The following is a 16,904-nucleotide window of genomic DNA, read 5'->3' on the forward strand; positions in this document are numbered from 1 at the left end:
CCAACCTTCTGTTACTACCCAGAATTTTGTATTTATGCTCCTAGTTTTCTGTTGGTAAAAATATATCTCTCAACCCGATCTCCTCTAAGATGTCTAGTTGCCAGTTTTAGTCTATACCTTCTAAGTAGTTTTCATAAGGACATCAATTAGCATCCATTACCAATCTTAGGGTGCCTCCGTAGCCAGGTGGGAAGGAGCAGCAGTGCGTAGCACACGCTTCTTGATTAGACCGGGGTTTGAGCCCGTCACCACCAAATATGGAGGATGCGGAAAGGTCAGGGAATGACCACCGCATATTCCCGAAGCAATATGGCCTTAGTTGCTAATGCTCCTAAAAAAATAAATAAATTAAAAAAAATTACCAATCTTGCTGCCCTTCTTTGAACCTTTTCTAGAAGCTCTGTGTCATTCTTCAAGTGTGGCCTCCAGACCAAAATACAATACTCTAAATGCAGACTCACCATCATTTTATATATAGAATACACAAAGAATTTATGTTAGCAGATTTGGAGAAATTTAAGATTATGGATCAATAATCAATAACAAAAATCACAATTTAATGTCCAAAAGAAATATCACATAAGACAATTAATTAGTAAAATTTTTAATCTGTGCACTGTCTATGTAACCAAGAGATCCACATAATCACTAAATGTGACAAAGTATTTGTAAACTCTCTAATCCTGGATAGACATCCTGGAATATAAAAGAAAATTATTTACCAGGCATGTAAAACTGGCAGCCCTGTATGAAAATAATGATAAATGGTATTACTTAATAAATGATAAAAGGAGATACACTAATATAAAATTGAGAGCTTATATAAACCTTCATAAATGTCACAAGATAAAGAATTTGTGCAAGGGGAAAATATGCACAAATATATAATATTTCTCAGCGATTTCACTGGTGTACTGCCCATGAAAACCTGAGTCTGATACTTCTGTTTTAGACCACGGATTTACTTCATTAATAAATCTGAATATTTGAATTATTGATCAGTTTATGGATATACAAGAAATAAAAGTAAATTGCTTCCCATAGAAATTGATACTCATTATATTGAACATTTCCTAGATCAAAATTCCACAAGTGATCAGCTCTATTGTTGAAATTTGTGTAGGCATCCATAATTCAGTATCGAAGTGTAAGCATGTTTAATTTTTTTCCAGCAAGATACTGTGACTAATGTAGTCATCTTTGAAATTGGTCAAAAAAAAAAAAAGTACAAAGCTAATGCACCGTGGGTGTCAATTCAACAGCAAGGACTGGGTTTCTTCTGCATGGTTATTTAAATCGTACCCCTTATTTTCATGATGATTTGAAAATAATGCACTGTACAGATGGATTTAAGATTTGCCAATCAAGCACATTTTTGGATGCACAAAACCACTAGTTTTAATTAGGCTTGAATTAGATTTTGTCATTCAACATCCTGTTAATCAAGTGACTGAAATATAAAACTGACTACAATGAACAACTTTTGGGAATATTTTTGAAATGGCAGGTTAAATAATTCTACTTTTTACTTTTCTTTTGATTGACATCAGCAAAATGTCCCAGCTTTACATCTCTCTCTCTCTCTCTCTCTCTCTCTCTCTCTCTCTCTCTCTCTCTCTCTCTCTCTCTCTCTCTCTCTCTCTCACACACACACACCAAATTATGTGTACATTAAAAGATTCAGTGATTAATATCATTTATGATAATTTTATTATTATTGTACATCTTGGATTTTGTCAAATTTTCTAGCAAATTATTTGTAGGTTTTAATTTGTTATAATAAGCCCAAATTTAATGAATGGCTTTAATATATAGACTTCATTCTGCTAAATAAATATATTGCAGTAATTTATATTGTACACAGTGTCTCACAATTAATAAACCAGTTGGATAAGCCCCAAAGGGTTTATCCAGCTGGTTTATTATCCAAAAATCTAAAGACATACTTTTGTTTATGTTTGTCAAAAGTATGTCTAAAGACATACTTTTGTTTCCATGCAGACATACATGTCTGCATTTAAACTGTCACCTGGATTTTAATGATACATTTCCTTGCCACCTGGATTTTAATGATACATTTCCCTCAATCCACCCACCCCAATCCCCGCTTAAAACAAAAATCACTAGTGAGTGGCACTGGCTCATGTTGAAATTCAGTGCATGATTAAAATGAAATTTAGAAAAAGTTAATGAACTTATCAAGAAAGTGAACTTTTAGTGAATGCAATCTAAAGTAGTCCAAATAAGATAACTCTAAGCAAATTATCCTCTCATGTTTAGAAAGGCTGTTTATATTCCTTTCTTCTGGTTTGAATAAAACATTTGGTTTGTTCCTTTTAAATATTTGAAAATCCACACACAGTTCTTCAATAAAAAATGCCCCAAAAAAATCCATTTGCTGAAGTTATTATTTTTGATACGTTGAAGAATGCGATGTGTAAATTTGCTATGCCAACAGCTGTTAAATTTTCCACTTTTCTTTTTCCCTTTGATTACCATAGCAGACTGAATTAGAAGGATGATTCTGATTTAGTCATTTGCTGCTCTACTGCCAGGATTATGGTGAGTCTAAAACAAGAAAAGATTCTGTTCTTTTGTTCAGTGAGAAAGTATTTTATTGATGCATTTGACTATATGGTGTACAAGTTCTCACTGAAATATGATATTCTTATAAATGCTGAGGTAGCACAAATTTCAACAAGTGGCATTACATTATATTCAGTTTTGAAATATTTTGTAAGCGCACATGAGGATTATGGAAAACTTGTCAAAAGTTCAGCTGTTATGTGATTGATAAGAACATTGGAAGAGGAATTTTTCCAGAACCATTCAAAGGTTAAAGCTTCATACATCAAGACCTTATATCTCAAGTGTAATTTGATTAAGACTTGTCTGATTAACCTGTGGGTAATGCACAGTGGAATATGTGTTGACCTGGGGATGTGAAGTGGAATATGTGTTACTATTAAAACTTTGTTAGTCATAATATTCTTTAATAATTGATGTAGAGTAGGGGTCTGCAACCTGCGGTTCGCGAGCCACATGCGGCTCTTTAACTTTTAGCCTGCATGAAGCACAATTTCAAATGGAATTAGAGGACTTAAAAATCAAGAACATTTGGAGTGCAAGACTAAAATTCCTTAAAACTGAAATTGAGGATTTGGAGAGGCAAAAAGGCTGCCCTTGCAATTCTACACAAATGGATGAGTTGAAAATGCAAGATGAGTCGATAGATGAGTTTAAAATGCAAGACGAATTTGTGTTCGATGCATGGAGTAGCTTACCGGACACACACAAATTTGAAAATCTTTGCATTTGGACTTCTCTCAGTTTTTGGTTCGACATATTTATGTGGGCAAATATTTTCGAACTTGAACTATATTAAAAATAAATCAAGAAACTGTCTGAACAACGTGAGTCTCTCAGCATGTTTAAAGATGAAAGGTATGCATACTTGCCTGATGTTTGAGAAACTCGTTCAAGAAGTTCAGCAGCAAAAGTCACATTAATTCATACCTAATTGGATGTTTATGTTTTTTCAGTATTAATAAATAATATTTCAAAATATATATTTTTTTAATAAAACACCTTCCCACTCTATTCCATTTCTTAAAAAACTCCCCCCCCACCTCCCAGCTTGAGCTGAGGTGCAACTCTTCAGATTCTCTCTTTTTTTTTTTTTCTTTTTTTTTTAATTAGATCAAAAATGGCTCTTTACTCAAAAGTTTGCCGACCCCTGATGCAGTGAAATGAAATTTGGCAAGAATTACAACCTTATTGACACTGAATTAACTTAAGTGAGAAAACTTGCTTGGTGAGCACTGTTTATTTATAGGAAACACACACTGGGTAAATTTCTTAATTTTCTAATTGACAGTATAATGTCAAAAAATTAGGAACCTTTATTTGACCACCTTTTGCCCTAATTATAGCCCATATACATCGTGGCATGTATTCCACTAGATATCTGAGAGAGTTTAGTTCAAGGTTTGACTATTCTTTCATCAGGATGTTTGTCAGCTTCTCTGTTGTGGTCTGTAGAGAACTGTAAAGCTGAACTGCCCTTTTAAGCATATCCCAGACTTTCTCATATGGATTCAGATCTAGAGAATCTGGATAGATGTTAGAACTCTTGGGAATGTTCCTCAAACCATTCAGATACAATTTTTGAATGGCAGATAGTTACATTGTCATCTTGAAATAATCCACCACAATCCAGGTAAAAACGAAGCATTGCAAAAGAAACTTGCAGTGCTTCATTTTTACAAAAGAATGATATTCATTGTGGGTAACGACCTTCTACAATCTGAGTGATTGATTGATTTTGATTTTTTTTTGAAGCAAAAACAGCAAGGTTATAGTGCACCAGAAAAACAGTCTGAGTGGACCCAGCCCATACCAACAGAACATGCCTCATACCATAATACCACCTCCAGCTGCTAGGGTGATGGACATGATTGGTGCAAGAAAGTGTGAATCAAGACGTCTTGGATCACATGATATTTTTCCACTGTTCCACAGTCCAGTCTTAGCATTCATAGTTACCAGTTAAATCTTTCAGTATTTTACAGAAAAAGGGTCTATCATATAGGCACATGACTGCCAAATCCCAGATTTTTTAACTTCTGTTGGAAATGGCTCATTCTTTGCCTAAATTGAATTTTGCAGTCATTTGCTGCACACTTGACTTTCACTTTGATTTTTGCCATTTATCTTCCAGTTAAACGGCCTCCGTAGCCGAGTGGGCAGGAGCGGGAGTGCAGTAGCACACGCTCTTTGAGTAGACCGGGGTTCAAGCCCTTGACTGCTGAATACGGTCGATCTGCCAACCTGCACTGGACCAGCGTGGCAGATTATGGTCCATTTCCCTCAGCATGAATTGTTGAGGAGGCTTCCATCCTGCAGTGGGTTGATAATGGCTGCACTTTACTTTTACTTCCAGTTATTAGAAGATAAATGTAACTTTACTTGGCATGATCACAAGTTCCTTGGAATCAAATAATTATTGTATGCTTTCTTGATCACCTGTCTTCACCTTGATGGGATCGACTAAGAAGCACCAAGAAAGCATACAATATTTATTTGATTCCAAGGAATTTGTGATCATGCCATGTTGACAACTTACATTTGCATTATCTGTTGACACCAATTGCAAAAGATTTCTAATTTTATGGTCAATGAGTATAGAATCCTGTTATAAGAAAAAAGGGGTGAATGATGGCAAAAGTTATTTATTATCATATCACTGCTATTCAACACATTGTGTAAAATACATATACTTGAGGTCTGCTGACGAGGCTACTAGAGACGGTAGTGTTCAAAGCCGCTAAGTGGATTTTTCTTATTTATTGATTTGAAGTTATTGTTTTTCTAAAACTTTTGATTTAAATTTAGTAGTATAACATTATTTTGTGATTTTCTGATTAATTTGGTGTATTTATTCTTTACTCGGCCTTGTAATTGCATAAAAGTATCGGTAAAGGTTTCCACGTGTTTCAACTCCGGTACCGTTCGTAATTTTCCCGCCTTTGTGATACGATAGTTATATACCGTACTAGATAGCGTTAGTTGAACTTCGTTAGCAGTTAAATTGTACGTTTAAATAAATACATATAACGACTTAGATTACAAACGTAATATAATTAATTATATTTAACATAATTAATAATATAACATAATTAATTATAATTAATTAATAAATTAATAGAATCATGACTCAGACCAGAGCGGCAAAGCAAAAGGCTCAAGCTAATGGAAGTGCTGTGGCTCAGAGCAGAACTGAGGGGGGCAGTTGTCCTCTGACTCACAGCCTTATAAAATGCACTGTTTGCTTGATGTTTGCAGAGCAATCGGGTACGGGACATGATACTGCCAAGGGGGATGTCTTTGTGTGTGCGCGATGCAAGGAGTGTATCGATATCAAGCAACAACTCGGCGTTCTTGTGGGCCTATATGAGAGCTTGAAGGACAGGGTGGATGCCCTCGAAGAAACTAAATTGAGGGGCCCATCAAGCTCTCAGCTGCCCACATCAACGCCAGAGCTTGCACTTGGGCATCGCGTGACACAGAGACAACCCCCAAGGCAGAATGCGCTGGTCCCGAAGGAACTAGTAGTTGTTGGTGACTCTATTGTCAGGGAAACGGGGAACATGCTTTGTAAAAAAGATAGGTGGAACAGGACCAGGGTATGTCTGCCAGGGGCAAAGGTTGATGACGTTGTAGAGCGAATATCATCTTTTAAGGGCACAAAAGGTGATATAGTTGTACACGTTGGCACTAATAATATTAAGAGTAGGAGACCGGCAGAATTACTTAACAAGTACAGGTCACTGTTGAACAAAAGCCGAGAATTAGGGTTGAATTTGAAAGTGTCTGCAATTCTGCCCAGACACGATAGGAGGGAGTATATGATGAGAGCCTTGTTGATCAATTTGGCCCTGGAAAGATTGTGCAAGGCTCAAGGGGTAGAATTTTTTTCAGCCTGGACTGTACTTGTTAACAGGAGAGATTGCTTCTACAGGGATGGGATACACTTAGATAGAAGGGGTGCAGGAGTGTTTGCTGATGCTGTCGAGGCAGTGTTGGGTGGGTCGGAAAACTGCTAGCTTGGGGGGAGACAAAGACCAATAGATTGACAGTAGCCACTGGCAGAGGTGAAGGAGATTCTTGCACTGCTTCTGTTAGAATGAGCAGAGGCCTGGAAAACAAGATGCATGGTATTTCAGAGACTGCTGGGAGCCATTGCGGTACAAGTAAACACATGGGTTGTGTTAGGGTAGCTAAGAATAGAAACAGGCGCAGGTATACTTGCGTGTGCGCCAATGCTAGGAGTTTAGTGGATAAGTTTGATGAATTTGAGGTATTGCTCAGGACATTAAAGGCAGATATTGTTGGGATATCAGAGACAGAGACGTGGTGTCACACAGATATAAGGGATGCAGAACTGCAATTTGGGGAGTACAACGTCTACAGAAGGGATGGACAGGATAGGAAGGGGGGAGGGGTTGTGCTGTTGGTTAAGAAACACATAAAGGCCAAGGAAGTGAAGCCAGTCGACATCGCCGGACAGTGCAGTGTTGAGTCAGTTTGGTGTGACATAAGCATTGGGAGATCAAAATTGAGAGTGGGAGTGTGCTATAGGCCTAATGACTCTGATGAGTATAATGAGGGACTGCGCAGGGAGATGGAGTGGGCCAGTAAATCAGAGAGTCTTTTAATTTCCCAGATATTGACTGGAGTTTGGGGGCTGGTTACTCACACACTAGCAGGGCTTTTGTGGATTTGTTCGATGATTGTTTTCTACATCAGCATGTTCGGGAGGCGACTAGAGGGAGTAATGCTCTTGATTTGATTATCAGCAGTGATTCTTCATGCATTAGGAATCTGCAGATAAATGAACCACTGGGTGGCAGTGATCACAGTGTGCTGAAGTGGGATTTACTCAGGGAGGTAACTACCATTAGGGGTGAAGGGAAGGGTTATTGCTTCCGTAAAGGCGACTACGATGGACTGGGACAGTATTTAGATTCTATGCAGTGGGACCGACTGATGATGTTACCAACAGCAAATTCAAAATGGGAAGCATTCAAAGAACTTATCTTGGAAGCTGCTAGGCTTTACATACCAACTAAGAAGTATTGTTCAAGGTTTAGGCCAAAATGGATGTCAGATAAACTAATGAGGCATATGGCAGAGAAGAAGAGTGCATGGGATGCTTACAAATTGGCACATGACACAGAAGCCTATGATAGATACAAGTTGATATGCAACCAAGTTACAAAGGAGGTTAGGCAGGCGAAGGCAGATTGCGGGAAATCCTTGGCAAGGGATGCGGGGAGAAGCAGCAAAGAGTTCTTTACTTATGTTAACTCTAGAAGGAAGGGGATGAATCGGATTGGTCCACTTGATATTGATGGGTCAACTGTTGATGATCCTGCTCAGGTGGCTGACAAACTGAATGAATGTTTTGCATCGACGTTCACACATGAGGAGTTGTTCAGCAGGAGGAATGCCAGAGGTGTATTCAACTCTAGCAGTAAGCTACAGAATCTTGAAGTAACTGGGAGTAAAGTGGAGGAGAAGCTGTTGAAGATAAACACAAGAAAGGCACCCGGGGTGGATGGGATCTATCCAGTTATATTAAAGGAGGCAGCAAAGGAAGTAAGCAAACCCTTAGCCATAATTATGAGAGCTTCCTTGGACTCAGGGGAGGTACCCATAGACTGGAAATGTGCAAATGTGACCCCAATTCACAAAGGAGGATCAAAGGCTGACACAAGTAATTATAGACCTGTGAGCTTAACTTCTGTTCCAGGAAAATTAATGGAGGCACTGGTTAAAGAAGCACTGCAGGATCATTTAGACAAGACTTCAGTTATAGCTCAGACACAGCATGGTTTTGTTAAGGGGAAGTCTTGCCTGACCAACTTGATTGGATATTGTGATGCGGTCGCAAAGGAACTGGATGCAGGGAATAACTTTGATATTATATACTTGGATCTTAGAAAGGCTTTTGATACTGTTGCACATGGAAGACTGCTACACAAATTGGAGTAGTGTGACATTGGAGGCAAATTGCTGCTATGGATAGAGGGGTGGTTGAGGGGGAGAAGACAGGGAGTGGTAATCAAGTGGAGTCCCTGATGGACTCCACTAATGTTATTAGTGGAGTCCCTCAGGGTTCAGTGTTGGGTCCATTGTTGTTTTCTGTATTTATAAATGATATTGATGATGGTATATCAGGCTTAATGTCCAAGTTTGCAGATGATACAAAGGCTGGCAGGGTTGTCAAGGACACTACTGACACTATGCTGCTGCAACGGGATCTGGAAAGGTTGAGCAGATGGGCTGAGAGGTGGCAAATGAAGTTTAACATTGACAAATGTAAAGTACTGCACATGGGAAACAGCAACCCCAGAGCAACGTATCAACTCTGTGGTACTACACTGACAGTGGTAGAGAATGAAAGGGACTTGGGGGTGGTTGTGCAGGCAAATGTGAAGTTCTCTGATCAGTGCAGACGGGCTGCAAGAGTAGCTCATGGAGTATTGTCAATGATATACAGGAATTTTTCCAGCAGGGATAAGGAGGTGATTATTCCATTGTATAAGGCAATGGTCAGGCCACACCTAGAGTACTGTATACAGGTCTGGAGGCCTCATTTCAAGAAGGATGTAGAGCTGCTGGAACGAGTACAGAGAAGGGCAACAAGATTAGTGAATGGAACAAAGGGGTGCTCTTACGAAGAAAGGCTTAAATTTTGCAAATTACAGTGTCTGGAGACTAGGCATCAGCGAGGTGATCTGATAGAGGTGTATAAAGCCTTGAATGGTTTAAGCATGCTCAATGCTGATGGGATTCTTCCTCTAGCTCAGAAAAATCACCTGAGAGGGCATAAATTCAAATTGAGGAAAGACAGATGTAGGATAGACGTGAGGAAATTTGCCTTTAGCCAGCGGGTGGTTGGTTGGTGGAACAGACTTCCATCCCTTGTGGTGGAGGTTGATAGCCTAAATAAGTTTAAGGCTCAGCTGGACAGGTATTTGGAACGAACAGAGGGGTGAAGTGGAAGTGGGTTTTTTTTTGTTTTTTTTTGGCTGATGCTGCATAAGCTTGCTTTCTTGCATCAAATGCCTCTACTAATGCTAATGCTTTGCTACTTAAATCAGGGCTTTTTTTTTTTTTTTTTTACATGCAACTTAAAATAATTCTACATATATCTTAAAATAAATAATGTAGTAATCACTGCTTTAGCATATAGGATATTAACAGTGTTGTTTATTTAATATTCATCTGAATGAAAAATATATATATATGAAGATGGCAGCAAAGAAGAGGGCTAATGAGGAACCTTCTTGAGGAATCCTTGTCACAGAGCCCTTGGTTAATACTAAGAAATATTCTCTTAGATAGAATGAGCTTATGTAGGATAATACATAGTCTTTGATTAGAAAGAATTGTTCAAATAGAGAAAGGAGGGATTTAATGAACACCAAATCAAATGCAGTAGCATAAAGGTCCAGCTACGGAAATTAAAAATTAGACATTTTATAAAGAACATTTTCTCATTCCATTGTGATTATGTATTAGTCTTTCACTGAAGATTTGGGCTAATATGTAATGAAGCATAAATTTTTTTTTCTAATAATTTGAGCCGGATTAATGAGACCGAGATCAGTTAAGTCTGACGAATTGGGTGATATTGTTTGAGGCTTGGGAATTACTCCATCCAAGAAGAAGGAACCCAGACTGCTGTGAATGTTCTTGTTAATCAAGACTACAAGCACATCAATGCAGTATTAACTACCGATTGTAAAGGCATAACTTAGAAATATTTGACCCAAGACTAGAGAATATAAGTAATTTATTTATTATTTCAATAAATTCCTGTTTGGAGATATTGATCCTACTAAATGTCAGGATATTAGCGGAATTGTTGCATTGTGACAGATCCATCACTGCTTAGTGAGAGAAGGAGAAGTTGAGAATGTGATTGAACTGTTCCAATGGCTATAAAGTGCTGAGGATACTTGGTTTTGTGTATATGTGCACATGCACGGAGCAGCTGAAAAGATTCTTTTTCCTTGTTTAACTGTTTGATTTGATTAACTAGCTGATTTGTTTTTCCTTGAAAGCATCTAAGATCTATTTATTCCACTGATTTGAAATTATGTGAAATTACACGTCTTAAACATTGCTGATTGAATAATGAAACTAATCCAATGCAAAAGCCAACTCATGGCAGTTTTGAGAGGATGAGTTATGAAAAAGTTCCAAGGATACATTTCATGTAGAAATTTGACCGTTGGAATGTTGATGAATTTGGAGTTTAAAATCTTTTTGACCATCCCGGACAATTGTTACATGTAGGCACTGGATTATTTTTGGCTTGGGATACAAGTTCGAAGGAGTAGACTTCGAAAGTATCTGTTTCGTCAGTACCACTATTGGAGCAGATTGAAAAAATCCTGTCACATTGATTGAGTAATGTCACTGCCCTTGTCTGGCAGACGAGGGCAGTGCCATAAAGCCTACAATGTTCACATTATTGATTAGGTTATTCCATGTCTAAATGGTGGCTGGGATTGGTATGGTGAAGTCATCTATTAAGATTTTGAAGCCATTTGCAAATGTCTTCCTAATTAACCAATTGTTATAGCAACAACTTTACCAATTGTTGCAGGTAGGTACTTATGTCATTTCACATCTGTGCGATTTATCTCGTATCTCCAGTATGAGATAAACTGCAGACTCTTACTGTGAGAGAATGAGAGACATACGTCATCATGGTTTCAAAACTGTTGTCTCCAAACAAAATTACTTTCATAAATTTTAGGTATGTTTGGGTTAGGATTTAAGTTCTTCTACCTCTTTTATTAAGATATGCAAGTTACTTTTTGTCAGAACCAGTCAAGTGTCATTGATTGCAGTGATTCATTGGCTCTCAACCAAGTTTCTATTAATGGAAATAGGGCAAAGGTAAAGAAAGCATGCAAAAGTTCGATGAAATTTACCGATAAGAGTACTTTGCCGTAACGGCATTTGTATTGCTGCTCGCTCGGTAAACAGACAGTGGGTGTTATCAGTCAGTAGTAGAAATTGAATCCCATGGGAGATTGAAACCCTCCCGAAGTGGAGGGGGTAACCTGACTTTTTTTCTTTAGAATCACTGGTGGACTAGTGGATAAATTGTTTATTAAGAAAAAAAAAAAAAAAAAAAAAAAAAACGCAAAGGAAGCCCACACGAGAAGCACGGCAATTTTCGAAAAAGTTTACTGGTGAAACTACGTTATGAACATTTTTTTCGATGCCAGAACTTCCAATATGACTCTGTTCGTGATTGAATTAGTTAATTCAATTAGTGATTCAAAAGAAAAACTTCAGGTTAAACCCCTCCCCCCCCCACGCACTTCGGGAGGGTTTCAAGCTCCCGTGGAATTCAACTTCTATTCCAGACCGATAACACCCACCGTCTGTTTACCGAGCGAGCAACAATACAAATGCAATACTTTTACCGGTAAATTTCATTGAACAAGCCTAAAGATCATATTTGTTACAATGATTCAGTTTGTTTCTAACACTCCCACCATTTTGTGAACAGACCTCTAGTTTCAGGCCATTTGGGTACCAAACGTAATTTATTCTTGCAGCTAATTGGAAGCTATTGTGTTTTTTTTTTTTTTTTTGGGACAATTTTACTGAAGTAATTCTAACTGAAATTGGCAGAATTTTTAAGTCATCAGTTGAATGTGGTTTTGCACTTCAGAGATTTGATTTGTTGGAAGATTGATCACTATGAAAGTTTGAAGGTAAAGCCAGTGCTGTAGTACATGCCATCTTTCCTTTCTACCTGATTTTCTCCCTCTAAACTTTTTCAGAATCTCTAATATCTTGAGTCTGGGTCAAGTCTAAATTTTGCTTTCACAGAGAGTAAATTTTCTCTGCTGTATGAAAGCATCATTGTATTGATGGAAAAGTAAGTGTAGTATTTCCCACTTTGGCAATAATAGTAACTAATTTAGCTTGCATTACAGAGGGTAATGATAACTGCACATTGAGTGAGTTAAGCTTACCAAGTCATGTTAAAAGAGTAATTGAAGTAATAACATACTTTCACATTAGTGAAGACAGTTTTCAGCGAGTGCCTTAAGGCAACATTTGCCAAACTTTTAATCACTGAACACTTACTGTCTTTTGTGGCTATTTGGTTTTTCAAATAAAAAATACATAATACTTAAATAGATTTTATTTTTGAAAACACATTCAAAATTAATAACTGTGTTCACTACATAAAAAAAAAGTTATATGCATTCAAATGTGTTGAGAAAAAAAATATTTTTTTTATTAATTGCAATTTTTTCACACAACAGTTTTGTAAACATGGCCTTAAGGAAATACTAAGTAATGTAAATTTTTCGTTGAAAAATTTAAACTAATTAACACTAAATGAATAGAAATTAAACTGAGAACTTCAAATAGCAGCCATTAGCAACTGCCGCTCAGTGTCCTTGCTAAAAAATATTAAATTAAAACCACAATGTTATACTTCAGTACTGTACCAATATCATATAATACTATGATATCCATATGTACAGCAATAAAACTATATTATTTGCAGTAATATATATTTCATTAAATTTATAAATGAATTATAATAAACCAATAATTTTAAATAAAATAAAAACTTATCTCCAATATTCATTGATATCTTGGAATCAGCCCCAAATTTTTTCCATTAGCATCAGTTAGAAACCTTCTTATACTGCTTTTATAATTAAAAGGATAAATAAATGCTTAATAAGAACAGTTTTACCACAAATTTAAAATACAGGCAGTCTACAATTTGCATCATTCAAAATTGTCATTTTGGTGTAATGTCTTATTTTTTTATTTATTTTTTTTTTTTTTAAATTCTTAATTTAAAAACTTTTGTTTCTTCTCTCTCGTCATCAATAAGTATTATAAAAAAAACAACAACAGGGCCATTCTGTTAATATTGTGACCATGTACATATCATTTTAATGTCAACAAATACAGCCTTGTAATTAAAATCAACGTTCAAATCCTGTTATTCCTTATGAACCATGCAACAACTGATCATTGAGACACCATTAAGATTATCCATCAGTTTGTGAGTTCTGGAGGGGATGCAACATTAAGAAGTCCACAAACAACGTTGAACCTCACAGAAGTAAGTCGCTCAAGCTGCATTCATTGTATTCAGGAATTTGCAAGCATCCCCAAAATTCAATTACAGATTGGGAATAGGCAAATGAGACTTCAAAAAAGTACATATAAGTAACATGGAGAAGAAATCACACTGTGCTGATCTCACCAACGAGGATCGGATTGAGTTGGAGCAATAAAGGGTAAAAGGCACCATAAGTAAAACAGCTTGCGACAGAAAGGATTTCAGACACCTTCAGTTTGTTAGAGATAGGAATAGCCATTCCCATTGAACTTGCTGCTCCATTCCAAACATGAAATGGAGCAGCAAGTTCATTCAGTCTTGAGTGATCATTTGCATTGGTATAATGAACTGTATCAAGGGAAACAGAATTTTGTTTAGCCTTTTATCCTTGTTTCTTAAAACAAAATAATTTGGTATGACTAATATAGAATGTAAATAATAGTTTATGTATGCAGTACAATACATACTGTGTATTTTTAATCAGTTGAAGTTATGTTAACTTCAAAAATTTGATGTGGTCAAATTTCCGAAAATTTGACCACAGGAATGCATCTCCCCTTTATAACATATAAATGTACACATGTAAAAATCTTATCCAATTTACATTGCCATTCATAGGAACACATCCCCAAAATAAATCGGAGACCACCTGTAGAAAGATAGTGAAAACCACTAAATTTTACACAAAAGCTAATGGCAACCATGTTTCTCTTATCTCTACTAATGTAAAGATGCCTTAGCACAAGTTAATTATTTGCTTTTTTCTTAACTTTTATTCCCTTAAAAATTCTTGCTTGCTTAACTTATTTTGATGTATTCACCAGAGAATTAAGGGGTTTTCTTTACTTGTAAGGTGGATAATAGCAGTACCAAATGAAGGTTTCTCTAAGATTGACGACACACTCATGTACCTAGATATAAAAAGATGTGCTGTAATCATGGCTGATGAGATTAAATGTACAGGGTGTCTAGGATGCATAATAACAAATGTACGAAAGTTTAGTAGAGATTCATATTCATCTAGAAACAAAATTGACCATGGAAATGGGTGGGGTTTTTTTTTTTTTTTTTTTTGTTACCTAGCTTACTAATATACAGGGTGATTCACTACCAGTGCGACAAACTTGCAGCAGGTGTAGGGGGCACAAAGATGAATTGGAATCATATAGCATTGCAGGGTCTGAAATGCCTTCGTCATGCGGTAGAGGACGTTGAACGGGAGGTCGCGTGAACAGCGATCCCGCTGTAAGTCAGCATTTGCGAACCAGTTCCCGAGGCAGTAGGATGGACGAGTATTCAAATGTTGAACTGGCCGACATGCACCTCGCGTATGGAGCTGCGGACTGTAACGGGTGCGCCGCTCTGCGCTTGTACCAGGAACGTTTCCTGCACAGCCGTGCTCCTCGTCACACGATTTTCGCACGTGTGCACAGAAGGTTACGTGAGACTGGTTGTTTCACGAGAGGTACCATGAATCAAGAGCGAATGACGAGGACACCAGACAATGAGGAGAATGCCCTACGTCTTGCAGAAGGCAATCAGAGTATGAGTACTCGAGCGATAGGCCAACGATTGGGTATTTCCTAATCCACTGTATGGAGGATACTGTCAACGAACCAAATGAGTTCATACCATCTGCAACGTGTCCAATCATTGGAGCCTGCGGATTATCCACTCCGGAGGACTTTTGCTACTTGGTTTCTTCAACAGAAATGGTTCGCAAATGCTGACTTCCAGCGGGATCGCTGTTCACGCGACCTCCCGTTCAACATCCTCTACTGCATGATGAAGGCATTTCGGACCCTACAATGCTATGTGATTCCGATTCATCTTTGTGCCCCCTACACCTCCTGCAAGTTTGTCGCACTGGTAGTGAATCACCCTGTATATACAGTGGGACCTTATATGGCGAACGCCCCATACGATGAACTTTTTGTACCACGAACCCAGGTTTTAACCTCTTCCCTTACTATTTTTCCCTATTTTCGTGTCAAAAATTACTAATTTTTTAAATAATGATTTTTATTGCTTTTATGCCGTGTGATACGGCATAAAAGCAATAAAAATGCTTGATTATGGAACAAATTGAAGTATTCGGTGTTGTATGTTCCTAGAATTATTATCCATCAGAACTGCAATATTCTTCGTCATTATCCATAATTAATTCTTGAAAACGAAACAGACAACTTCGTGCGGCACAGTGCTCAGGAAAGAACACCAGGCAACGACAATATGCAAGATATCAGCAGGCGTCATCTGACGCTTGTCTCAGATAAAAATATTCCAAGAAACACGCCCACTAGCGAATGGCCACAAGAGCCATATTGTGATGAATGCACTACTTTACCATGCGCCGACGGCTTCATTCGAGTAAGTATTGAAAGAACACAAGTTCGTACACGACCACAAGATATCTTGGGATAATAATTTATGACATAAAAATGCTAACCCGAGTTAACTTGATAATCAGGGAAGTGGTTAATACAAACACAACACATATTCTGTTTTATTTACCATGTCTTTCTTTTGTTTCAGGAAAGTTGCAAATTTGTTTTTTGAAAGTTTCTTTTGAAAAGATTCAAAAAATGGGTCCTAAGAAAAGTGTCAGTGTAAGTCAGCCCAAGAAAATACTCAAGAAAATCACTATTGAAACCAAGAAAGACATCATTGCCAAGCATGAAAAAGGAGCTAGGGTAGTTGATCTGGCAATTGAATATGGAGTCAACAAATCCACCATTGGAACCATCTTGAAGAACAAGGAGACCATCAAGAATGTTGAGGTTGCAAAGGGAGTGACCAGATTGAGTACCCTAAGAAACCCCATCATTGAAGAAATGGAGAACTCTGACGAATCTGAATTTAAGGCAAGCTGGGGGTGGTTTGAGAAGTTTAAGGGGATCACTGGCATTCACAGAGTCATAAGGCATGGGGAGGCAGCAAGTGCTGATAAAGAAGCCACTGATAAATTTGCCAAGAAATTTCAGGAGCTCATGAAAGATGAAGGGTATCTACCACAACAGATCTTCATCTGTGATGAAACTGGGCTTTTCTGAAAAAAAAAAAAAAAAAAAAAAGGTACGAAATGTGATTTCCCATAGGATACTATGGGAAATCATGTTTCGTACCACGAACTGGTTCGTGGAATGAATTAAGTTCGTGGTACGAGGCTTCACTGTATATGTATATATATATGTATATATATAGTAAGTAAATA

At 37.4% G+C, this 16,904-nt stretch overlaps 1 protein-coding gene across 2 annotated transcripts in view; it reads left to right on the top strand.

The window, feature by feature from the left end:
- The window catches only part of LOC150084235 (WD repeat-containing protein 44), a 380,944-nt gene that overhangs the window by 105,832 nt on the left and 258,208 nt on the right, over nucleotides 1–16,904 (top strand). The gene's annotated exons all lie outside the window — the stretch shown is intronic.

Source organism: Mastigoproctus giganteus, chromosome 6, assembly GCF_048544385.1.
Source record: "Mastigoproctus giganteus isolate SK-2022 chromosome 6, ASM4854438v1, whole genome shotgun sequence".
Taxonomy (NCBI): Eukaryota; Metazoa; Arthropoda; class Arachnida; order Uropygi; family Thelyphonidae; genus Mastigoproctus; species Mastigoproctus giganteus.